Below are 12,819 nucleotides of genomic sequence, written 5' to 3'. Positions count from 1 at the left end.
TAAAGGAATGCCAAGCTCATCATCCAAGCTCTCTAAGCCACTGAAGTCTCCATCAAGAACTGCATCAATGCCATCTGACACTTTATTCTTTCCTTTGTCTTTACATGTAGTGCTACTAGATGCACCTGAAGATGTAGAGCTACTCCTTAGTCTCCCAGACCAAGGACTACCAGATGATGTCTTTGGTCCACTAAGAGTCCGTGATTCTTGCTTTCCAGCCTGCACATGAGTGTCATGATCATGATCATCATCATCCAATGCATCACCACTAGATGCATACCAGCTGCTCATTTCATCAAAGATGGCATCCGTGCTCACTCTGAACTTACATGTGACAGGGTTATAATAGCGATACCCTTTCTGCTCTAAAGAGTATCTAATAAAGACACACTTTTCAGCCTTTGTATCTAGTTTCTTCCGCAACTCATCTGGCACATGAATATACGCAATGCAACCAAACACATTCAAGTGCGATACATCAGGCTCCTTGCCAGTAAATCATTCTTCAGGAGTCATACCATGAACTACAGCTGTGGGAGTTCTGTTCATAATATAAACAGCAATATGAACAGCCTCAGACCAAAAATGCGTAGGCATATTCTTTTCAGCAAGGCACGTGCAACTTCTGCAATATGCATGTTTTTCCTTTCTGCAAACCCATTTTGCTATGGGGTATACCTGCATGTGAACTGTCTCTTTATCCCATGACACCTCAGAAAATCACTGAATTTATTCGAGAGGTACTCTCCCCCTCCATCTGACCTCAAGCACTTTACTTTCAAGCATGTTTCTCTTTCAACTGTAGCCTTGAAAGTTCTAAAGTGTTCAAACGCTTCACTATTTTCCTTCATAAAATATACCCACAGCTTTCTAGAACAATCATCAATGAATGTGACAAAGTACGAACTGCCTCCAAGAGATACATTTTGTGTAGGCCCCCAAATGTCTGTATGCACAACATCAAGGATATTTCTGCTTACATCTCTGTCATGTGAAAAGGGTTGTCTTGCCTGCTTACCAAACTGACATGCTTCGCATACCTTATGAAATTCTGCAACTCTAAATGTAGGCAAACCTGTAACCAACCCTTTGGACTGCATTAATTTCAGCCTTTGTATTTTTGCATGTCCAATGCGTTTGTGCCAAATTTCAATGTCTGCAACAACACCTTTTCATTTAGCATACATAGCAACATTTTTAGTAGGAATTCCAGCATTCAGAGTAAACATACGTCCAACTCTACTTCCCTTTGCAACTAACCTGCACTTGTCATTGAAGTCTTCTACAAAGCAACCCTTTGCATTAAATTTGACTTGCAGCCCTTGCTCTACCATCTGACCGACTGACACTAAGTTCTTTGTAATAGATGGCACATGTAATACATCTAAAAGACTCTTTGTCTTACCATCATGCAAGGACAAGGGAACTTTTCCAAGATGTGAAATTGGGTGGCATGAATCATCACCCGTTTGCACATAACCTGCATTTTGCAAATCTTGCATCTCTCCAAACCATTCTGCATGGCTAGTCATATGATTGGATGCACCTAAATCAACATACCAAACATCATCATGTGTTCCATTTCTTGTAACAGCATTCAGCATATGCTGCATAACAAACAGACGTTCATTTTTGTCTTCATTCTGTCATGAAGACGATGCATAGTTTCCTTGCTGTAACTTACCACTGCGGATATCATCTTTCTTAGCATAACATTGGGCTGCAATATGACCTGTTTTGCCACAGTAGTGACACACAATACCATAGTTGTTAGAATCTCTATTCTGCCATCCACCTCTTCCTCTAAAGCTCCCCCTGCCTCTAAAGTTACCATGACCTCCTGAAACCTGCATATCGCCAAATTGCTGATTCAATCTGTTTTGCTGGTTGTCACTACCACGTCCTGTACCACGACCTCTTGAGGAGAACCTACCACGCCCCCTTCCTGAACTGGAGTAGAAAGCCTGGACCTATTCACCACTTCTTTCAGATGTCTCACTCTGCATCTTGATCTCTTCAGTGATCATAAGGGAGACCAACTCATCGAAATCTGGAAATGGCTTTCTGACATATACGGAAGTTACAAAAGACTTCCAAGCATTTTCATTGTTAAGTCCACCCAAGGTAGACGACACCAAATTATCATCATCGGGCATTGCATCAATTGCTGTCAATGCATCTACAATGCTCCTTACCTTTAGTGCATACTCATTGATAGACATCTTCCCTTTTTTCAATGTATTCAACTATTGCTTGAGTTGAATCTTTCGTGCCTTTGTATTTACAGAAAACATACTTTCAAGTATGGTCCAAGCTACATATGAATTCTCTGCATTTCTAATATGTCCCAGCATATTATTGTCAATTACTGCAGACAACCAATACATGACCTTTTTATCTTTTGCATTCCATTCCTTCCGTGCCTTTGTCTCTTCTATAGTTGGAGGATCACTCACCTCCGGCTCCTTTTCTTCACCTGAAACAAACTCGTAGAGGCCTTTTCCAATAAGGAAGTTCGTGACACGGAACTTGCATGAAGGGTAGTTGTTCTTGTCAAGCTTCTCAATGATGGGACTTCCACTGTTCTCTGCAATTATCACAAAATTAATACCAACAGCAAGCAAATTTCCTGCAACCCTCAACCTTTAGTGCACAGCAATACACCGGACAACCTTTTTCACTGTCTGCTCAACAATACATGCAATCTGCAACCAGTTTGCAGATAAACCTTGTGTTTACTCACTGGTAAACACCTTTGAACTTACAGATCTGAAATTTGTAACCTGTGCACCCACTTTCGGTCAATACAGTCGAAGTCACAGTATACCCTGAAACTGTTGTCCGCAAACTTGCGGCTCTAAAATGGGGCCTGAAACGGCCTCAGATGCCCAAAATAACTGCGGGAAAGCCCTAAAGGGCCGATCTGCAGAATACACAGCGCTCTTCACCTCTCACTGCAATCTGAGATTTTTGCTCGACCTTGCTTCTGTTGCCTCCATAGGCACTATCCAAGAGAGAGAGTGGAAGAATGGGAGAGCTTCTTACCCGTGGCTTGCTTTCTCGAACCTTGCTTCTTTTCCTTCGCTTTAGCCTTCGAAATCAGCCTCTCTCAGTGGCGTGGCTCTGATACCATGTTAAAAATCGCGTGGTGGGGGGACTTGCTCAAGATACTGCGCCGAACACACACAAAATACACAAGGAGAAGCTCACTCAAGAGATAAGAAGAGAGGTGGAGGCCAAAACGTTTTCTTGCTGGTTTCTTCTTCTTCTTCCACACTCTTTACAATGTACACAAAGTATAGATAAGATACAACATTAAGGAAAATGGCCTACTAAGTCAAACAATGCATAACCGACTACACTAGTCGACTGGCGTTATAACTATGCCAGCTGTAAATAGGTGTAACAACCTAAATATAATAAGTAATGAGTCAGTGGCCATGTGAGAGTCAGAATGACCACCAACGTGCTAAGTGTAGACATGTGGACCCATCTAACCAGGCGGTCCATCACCAATGTCCGCATGTGTTGAGTTTGTCATCTCAACATGTCGTGCATGCTTTCTACTTTGAGTTTTGTGCAAAAAGTAGAGTTCTTTTGTTCTTGGGGACCTTCCGACGTTCACTACGCAAGCATACAACATCCAATCTGTGCATCAGTGGTATCAGAGCGAAGCTGAGATCGAGAGCTTCCAATCACTATCCATCTTGCGTGAAGGCGGAGCTCCTAGAACGATCGATCTCTACAATCAGTCTCATCGCGAATGATCGATACGGGTGGATTCCTGGAGGTCAAGAACCTCTATCTACAACCTCTGATTCTGAAGGACCAGCCTGAGGAGGCGGAGGACCAAACCACCTCCTTTGCCATCAAATACCAATCAAAATCCTAAGTCATCTTCACAGCCAAATCCTAATATTCCTAGACTTCCTACCATTGCAAACAATGTATCTAAAGCCAAACCTATAGTGTGTTACAAAGGCCATCAACCTAGACATCTAGCAACCAATTGCCAATCGAAGAAGCCACCTGTCCATATCAACTATCTTGGAGCAATGGAAGATGAAGAACATGAGGAAATGCATGACTTTACGGAAGATGAGGACGACGTTACTACTCCTTTGGATACTTGACCAGGTATGCCAACTCCACATTCTTTGTTGACAATGAAATGTTTAGTGCATAGAAAAGAAAAGATTATTTTGCATGATGATGGTAGTGCAAAGTTAGTGAAAGAATTGAAATTACAAACTGTTCCTATGCATTATCGCATTAAAGCAACATTCTTAGGCACAAGGTATAATGGAACACAAGAGGTGCATGATTTAGAAATTCAAATTAGTGAATACACTGAAAGAAGGAATTTTCTAGTTGGACCATTACAGTCCAGTGATATTATCTTAGGTATGCCTTGGCATCATTAGCATAATCTTGACATACATTATTCCACGCATTCAATTAAAATTCATTTTCAAGGAAAACACATTACATTGTATGGTATGCATGCATCTAATGCTTTTCCACTACTTACTCATACTCAAGCTAAACGTGCATTATGCAAAAGTAGTAAATCTTATCTAATTTGGGTGAATGAACTTCAAGCTAAAGAAAAACATATGCACCCTAGGCATAAAGACTTCCTTGCACAATTTAAAGATTGTTTTGCTGAAGATCTACCACTGGACTACCTCCTTCATGTCTTGAAGACCACAAAATAGATTTAATTCCTGGTACACAACCACTTTGTAAAGCACCATATAGGCATAACCAGATAGAACAGAAAGAAATTCAAAATCAAGTTGAGGAATTATTAAATAGAGGATTAATTAGACCTAGTAGTTCTCCATTTGGCGCACCTGTTCTGTTGGTAAAGAAGAATAATAATACTTATCGTATGTGCATTGATTATCGTGCCCTAAATAAGATTACTGTAAAGAATAGATATCCAATTCCTAGGGTAGATGATCTTATGGATAAACTACAAAGTTCTGCCATATTTAGTAAAATAGATCTTAAATCTGGTTATCATCAGGTGAGATTAGATAAATTTGACATATTCAGGACTGCATTTAGAACACAATTTGGTCATTATGAATTTCTAGTGATGCCTTTTGGATTGACTAACGCACCTGCTACATTTAGTAGAATGATGAATCACATATTTTTGAAATATCAGCATTGTGTTATAGTATTCTTTGATGATATCTTGGTATTCAGTAAAAATGAGAAAGAGCATTATGAACGTTTGTCTTTGGTTTTCAAGTTGTTGAAAGATAATCAATTGTATGCTAATCTGGAAAAGAGTGAGTTCTTTCAAACAAAAATTGAATATCTAGGTCATATTGTGTCCTCAGAAGGTATTAAGGTTGACCCTAAGAAGATAGAAGCAATATTGAACTGGCCTATACCCAAAAATGTGCATGAGTTACGTTCTTTTCTAGGTCTTGCTAGTTTTTACAGGAAGTTTGTGTGAAATTTTTCATTACTTGCTTTGCCTTTAACTAAACTTTTAAAGAAAGGTATTGTCTATCATTGGTCTGATAATCAACATAAATCTTTTGATTTATTGAAACATGCATTAACCTATGCTCTTGTCTTACAACTACCTGATTTCAATAGACCATTTTTTTTAGTAGTTACTGATGCTAGTGGATCTGGAATAGGAGCCGTACTTATGCAAGATAATCATCCCATAGCCTATTCTAACTGTAAACTGAAACCATCCGAACTTAAATATTCCACATATAATAAAGAATTGTTAGCTGTTGTACAAGCTTTAAGATAATGGAAATATTACTTAATGGGTTCTAAATTTATGATTAAGACTGACCACCAACAAAGTATTAGACATCTCCTTAGTCAACCCCAAATATATGACCGACATATCAAATGGGTATCTTTTATTCAGAGTTTTCATCCCCTTATCCAATATCAACCAGGTAAAGAAAATGTAGTGGCCGATGCATTAAGTAGAAGACCGACCATTCATAATATTTATGTCATATCATTTGTTTCTCTAACCACTATGAAAGATACTTATCATCAGGACATTACTTTTTATGCTGATTGGAATAAATTAGTTGGAAATAACTGGATTCCTATTGATTCACTGTCTTATAATGATGGATTCATGTTTTATGAAAATAGATTATGTGTTACATTTCCATTTAGATCCTTTGTTTTGAATGAGATTCATTGTCCTCCATATCAAGGTCATAGAGGTATCATATCTACTTTACGTACATTGACTAAAGATTTTTATTGACCACATATGGACACTGATGTATCTAACTTTGTTTCTGAATGTTTGGTCTGTCAAAGAGTTAAGAGACAACATGGTAAACAGTATGGTTTACTTATGCCTTTATCTATTCCATCAAGACCATGGGAACAGATTTCTATGGACTTTATTACTGGTTTACCTAACACTAAAGCTAACCATGATATGATTTGGACTGTAGTAGACAGGTTTAGTAAACAAGCATATTTCATTCCATGTAAGAAAACTTTAACAGCATCTCAGGCAGCACAATTGTTTTTGAAAACTGTTTTCACTAATCATGGATTACCAAAAGTTATTATTTCTGACCATGATTCTAAATTTTGTAATAACTTTTGGATTACTTTGTTTGCTAACCTAGAAACAAAGATTGATTTCTCATCTGCATTTCATCCTGAAACTAATGGACAAATAGAAGCCACTAACAATACTATTTTAGATCTTTTACGTGCTTACACTATTTCTAAACCACAGACATGGGACACATATTTGCATTTACTGCAGTTTGCATATAACAATACACGACACACAGCTACAAAGAAAGCACCGTTTGAAGTGATTTATGGTTATAGATTGTCTACACCTGTTGCATCTTTATCAAATAGAATTTAGAGTACTGATGATATGGCTAACATGCACGCTACTATTTTTGATGAGGTTAAAGACATGATTACCAAAGCCCGGCAATCATATACAAAACAAGCCAATAAGAAAAGATAGGCCATGAATTTCAAAGTTGATGACTATGTTTGGTTGAGAATAGAAAAACGTAGATTACAAAGTGTAGATAAACATCCAGTTGTGAAATTAACACCTAGATTCTATGGACCATTGAAGATCATTCACAAAATTAATGACAATGCATTCAAGTTAGAACTACCACCTCACTGGAAAATTCACAACACCTTTCACATTAGTTTATTATGACCCTTTAGAGGCCAATTACCTGTACACCCTGTTTATGAAAACCCGCCTTTGCTAGATAAAGAAACCGAAATACTTGAGTCTGAAGCTATTACAGATACTGACTTTATGACCACTAGAACTGGCCATAGATATTCTAGATATTTGGTCAAGTTTAAAAACCATCCTGTTGAAGAAGCCCAATGGATGCATGCTAGAGACTTAAATGCTTTCCCCACTCTGTTAGCTCCACATTGAGCGAATAGCAATTGAGGAAAATTGCTATGCCACCCCGGGGGTATTATGCCAGGAGGCATATTTCACAGTGGATTTCGTGCCACGGTGGATTTCGTGAGGTTTTACGGTGGATTCCGTAAACTTTGTTGACTGGAGCTCATACACAAAGTGGATTCTTTGTGCGAGAAGTTAATGGGGACGCCTATCCTTTTTAGGCGTTTCATTAATTTAGTGTGTACATGGGTGATGCCATAGCGGGTGATTCTGCAAAATACATATTAAATTAATAAACGTTTATGAGTTTAGAGTAGGCACTCGTGATAAATTAAGGTTAGGATTGATTTCTAACCAGGTGATTTATTTATGTAACTAAAGACTGCTAGGTATTCACTTTTGTCGGTTTAATTATATTATTTTACTAACGATTATGAATGCTTCAGTTGATATGTAGAGATAGCAACAATGGCGGAGAAAAGCATTGGAGGATAGCGTGTATTCGAGTTATCACTTATATTTTGATGGGCGCATACCTTAAGCATGGCGCCTATATTTTGTTGCGCCTATTTATTAAGGCGTTGGATATTTATTTATTATTTTGTATACGCATGGGCGCACGATTATGATATTTGTATTTGGACATTGTATTGGGTATGCCTGACTCTTGGGGCGTTCGCCCATTAGCTTTATTTCTATTTTGTGCTAAAGCAAACTCAAAAGCCAAAAGCGTGCTATTTTGTAATTTGGGCTATTATTTAAGCTTGAAGATGATTAATACATAAAATACATGCTTTGTGGAGTGCTCACACAAGGCATGGGGGGATTGCACCCAATTGGTCTCTTGTTTATGTCGTGCATGCTTTCTACCTTGAGTTTTGTGCAAAAAGTAGAGTTCTTTTGTTCTTGGGGACCTTCCGGCATTCACTATGCGAGCATACAACATCCGATCTGTGCACTAGCTACTTGTGTTTTTGTTGTATCCCTCATTGATATTATCCCTAGTTAGAGTTATCCTTTTCTTACAACTCTCTCTAAAAGAACCTAATTCGGTATAATGCACAAGTCTCCTTGAGGTGTTGAGAATCATGCGATAGTGGATGACCTCTGTGGGGTTTTTTCTTGCCTAGAAAATCATGGTCCAAGTGTGATTCGAGTGATTGGAATAAGAAAATGTATTACGGTTTAATGCAATAAGGGTTATTGTACCATCTTGAGAGTCTATAAGTACTCAACGCTTACCCACAAGATACTCAGTCCATCACATTTGTTCAAGCAAACCGGTACGATTCCCAAAATTGAACAATCAAATGTCCAATTCTATCCATTCGGACAATCGAACGCATCACAATTGGATGGTCTGCTTTTGGGAAATTGGATCACTCTCCAACTCGTCCGATCAGACATGTGATACGTTCAATTTGACGGATTGGGCACTCAAACGATCAAACTTACACAAAACAGACACTTTTAAATGTACCACCACTGGGGAGTCAGACAAACTTGAATCATATGACAAATCAGAGAGAGAGATGGACAAAGGCTCAAGATACAATGGTAGTAGACTCCGTGTTCAATCCATTATCACCACATAGTAAAAATCAATTGTAGTACTAATCACACATACAAAGGTCAAGAAACCTAGATCTGACCATGGTTAAGTTAGTATGACTTAACCTTATTCAACTAAGGTAGACAAATAACTAATGACTATGAGCTTGAATCTCAACACTCCCCCTCAAGCTCAAGTGGGGTACTTCACTCCAAGTAGCTCTTTGAAATGCACAAACTTATCTTTACCCAATGACTTGGTAAAGATATCTGCAACTTGGTCTTCTATCCTCACATGGACCAAATTAATGTCCCATGCAATCACTTTTTCTCTGATAAAGTGATAGTGTACCTCAATGTGCTTAGTCCTAGCATGATAGACATGATTACTCGCTAGGAGCACACTACTCATGTTGTCACAATAGAGTGTGACATGCCTGACTTCCTACATGCCCAAATCATCAAGAAGCTTCATGAGCCATACTGCCACACATGCAGCTAGTGCAGTACCTCTATACTCTCTGCCTCAGTACTAGAGAGTGCAACTGTAGGTTACTTCTTACTACTCCAGTTGACTATACTACTACTAAGGGAAAATGCATACCCACTAGTAGACCTCCTAGCATAGGTACTTCCTACCCAATCATTAACATCTGTATATCTTGTAAGTTCCAAAGGCTTACCATGCTCATAGAATAGGCCATAGTCTGATGTAGCCTTAACATATCTCACAATCCTCCTCATTGCATCCATATGAGGCTTCATAGGCTTATGCATGAATTGCAGTTGAGATGATAAGCTCAACACATGCGGACATTGATGATGGACCGCCTAGTTAGATGGGTCCACACATCTACACTTAGCACGTCAGTGGTCATTATGACTCTCACATGGCCACTGACTCATTACTTATTATATTCAGGTTGTTACACCTATTTACAAAACTGGCATAGTTATAGCGCCAGTCGACTAGTGTAGTCGGTTATGCATTGGTTGACTTAGTAGGCCACTTTCCTTTATGTTGCATCTTATCTATACTTTGTGTACATTGTAAAGTGTGTGGAAGAAGAAGAAGAAATCAGCAGGAAAACGTTTTGGCCTCCATCTCTCTTCTTGTCTCTTGAGTGAGCTTCTCCTTGTGTATTCTGTGTGTGTTCGGCACAATATCTTGAGCAAGTCCCCCCACCACACGATTCTTGACATGGTACCAGAGCCGCGCCACTGAGAGAGGTTGATTTCGAAGGCTGGTGACTTGGCAAGATCCCAAGGGTTTCGTAAGCTAAGTTTCTTGTTTACCCTTTTATCCTTGGGTTAGGGATTATACCCAGTTAACCCAAATTGTTTCCACCTTACGTTTCTTTAAATTAAAGACAATAAATCCTAGGCAACCTCGTCGCCCTAACTTGATTGGTCAAATTCTTGCTAGGCAATTCATAATCACCCTAACTTGGAAAATCAGCCTCAAAGAAGGGTGATGTAGCAGGATGTCTACACATCCTCTTGCAAATTAGACTTGTATGTAGAACTCGCCAACCTTGTTCTAAGGAGTGGCAATACTATTTTGTGATTTAACACAAAATCATGTGACGTTGCAACTTGTTGCATGAGACAAGTGTCGCACCTAACTTGTAGGGTCATTTCTCCCATCGCACGGTATTCCTTGGTCAAGAATACCTTTGGTCAAGATGTAGGGTTTGCAATGTCCCCTTGACCCAACCCAACCCTTAACCCTACTAGGCCGACAACATTTGGCCCTAGGGTTTTGAAAGTCTAGTAATTGGCCAATTGATCTTTAGGGTGAGGATCCTAGATCGTTCTTGCATGGGCATTTAACTAATCCTAGCATTCCATGAATGTGGGTAAGAACTTTGAGGTTGGAAATATTAAGTCGATTTCTCGAGTGTGATATTAGGCAGAATTTTATCGTAGCTTAGCTCTACCTAGCGCATTGAGGTGATCATCATTTGAGTTACACCATTTCAAGAGATTTACCTAATTTATCTAATTATCTTGTGACAAGAGGTGAACTTTCCTTAGAGATGCAAATACTTTTCCTAAAAGATGTAAATAATTGCAAGATATAACATTCCATGTAAATATGGGATTCATAGACTTTTTCATTCTATGCAACTATAACTTCTACAATGATCATTACTTTTCCTTGCCTAAACTATAATGATGATTGACAAATCAGTGCTAACTCGTATAAAAACCTAAGTTGATGCAACCAAATCAGGGCTTTAATAATTTTGATGAAGATGCATTTAAATTTTGGCAAAGGACTCCATGCATGAGTGAATACCATGAGTCCAACATTAAATTAATCCTTCCTTTAGCACTTAACCCGTCTCAAAATGAACTATTATCGCATGCAATTTACAAGTTCATAAAATTCCTTTCCATGTATTGTGACTATTTTGGGCAACATTCAATGGGCGTCTAGGATTATCTCATGCACGAGTCACGATTAGGAAGTTATTACCTAAGTGCATTATGCGTTGTTCTTTTCCGCGAGGCAATCTAGGATGCATTTAGACAAATCCATCTTTTTAACCATGCAAGATGCGTTCAGGATTGCAACTTGGAAGTGCAAGCAATTTCAAATTAACGACATGCACTAACTTCGTAAACGAATGAATCATTTAATTTTTCCTAAAAACCATCATGCTTAAAGCATCATGGTGATGAGGATGATGATGGTGATGGGCAGGGGCGGTAGCCTGGCGGATAGCATAGCGGCGTGAGTGGCGGTGTCGAAGGGTTTCGAAAGCAATGTCGCAACTTCAGAAGTCCTTGATAAATTTCAGGATAAAAGATCAATCAAGCGTGACATTTACACAACTTCATAAAGGAAACAAATTTGCTTTATAAATTGGCTGCTCAAAAACTGATAAGAAACACCAAGAGACTTTGTATGTAGAAGACTGGACTCTTGATATTTTAGAGAGAAATAGCATTCCTATTCAGATAGGATAGCATTCCAGTTCTGTAATCAAACTGTCATCAAGTTTTCTATATGTTTACAAGTAGCTCCAGAATTTTACAAAAGATTCATGGTTCATAATTCAGCATCAATCCAAATAGGCATTGGGTCATTGATCTTTAGTCGATGGAGAAGTTTACAAAGAAGAGCTCAATGGACTCCTAAATGCCTAATAAACATTTGAAAGCTCATATTTTGAATTCTGCACAGCCTGAATTCTGTACACCAGGGTCTCTATTCGATCCTTTGTCATCATCAGCAAATGCACATCTTCAGCGAAAAATGACATGTCTGTCACCCTCTGTGAATGGCCTTGGAGCAAATTTCGCAAAGCTGTGTTTATGTGCAGTATCCGTATGTGACAGTTGGGCGTAGTCCATAACATATATAGCTTTTATTCACAGCTATTTGCCTTCCCACAACCAATGCAGGATCTGAACTGTACATTGTGATGGGAGACCTCTAACTGGGGTTGCACCTTCCCTGGTAATCGGATGTCTATATCATACACCACATGCTCACCCCTAAGGTGACGGCCCCTGGAAGCTTATTGGTATTGAGTCTCCCAGAACCAGATGTTGGAGCGAGGCTTACTGGAGGGGCCGAAGGTTCAGCAGGGGCAACAGCAACCGAAGAGTGTGTAGTTAGAAGGGCCATTAGGCGTGCACTGTCAAGAGAAGGACTCGATGGGCTTGAAAGATTAGATTGTGGTAAACTTGGCTGAAGTGTTGCAGATAAGGGCACAGTTGGGGTGCAAAAGGTGTTGGCTGAGAAAAATTAAATTGATCAAAATTATGAGGATATGGAGGCCGTGTTCCCTGATCACGATGATCGTTATTGCAGGTGTTACAGCATCCTCCGATTGGCGAAA

This window comes from Lygodium microphyllum, chromosome 19 (assembly GCF_053477565.2).
Source record: "Lygodium microphyllum isolate KBCC chromosome 19, Lygodium_microphyllum_v1.1.10, whole genome shotgun sequence".
Classification (NCBI taxonomy): domain Eukaryota; kingdom Viridiplantae; phylum Streptophyta; class Polypodiopsida; order Schizaeales; family Lygodiaceae; genus Lygodium; species Lygodium microphyllum.
This window is presented reverse-complemented; position numbering follows the sequence as displayed.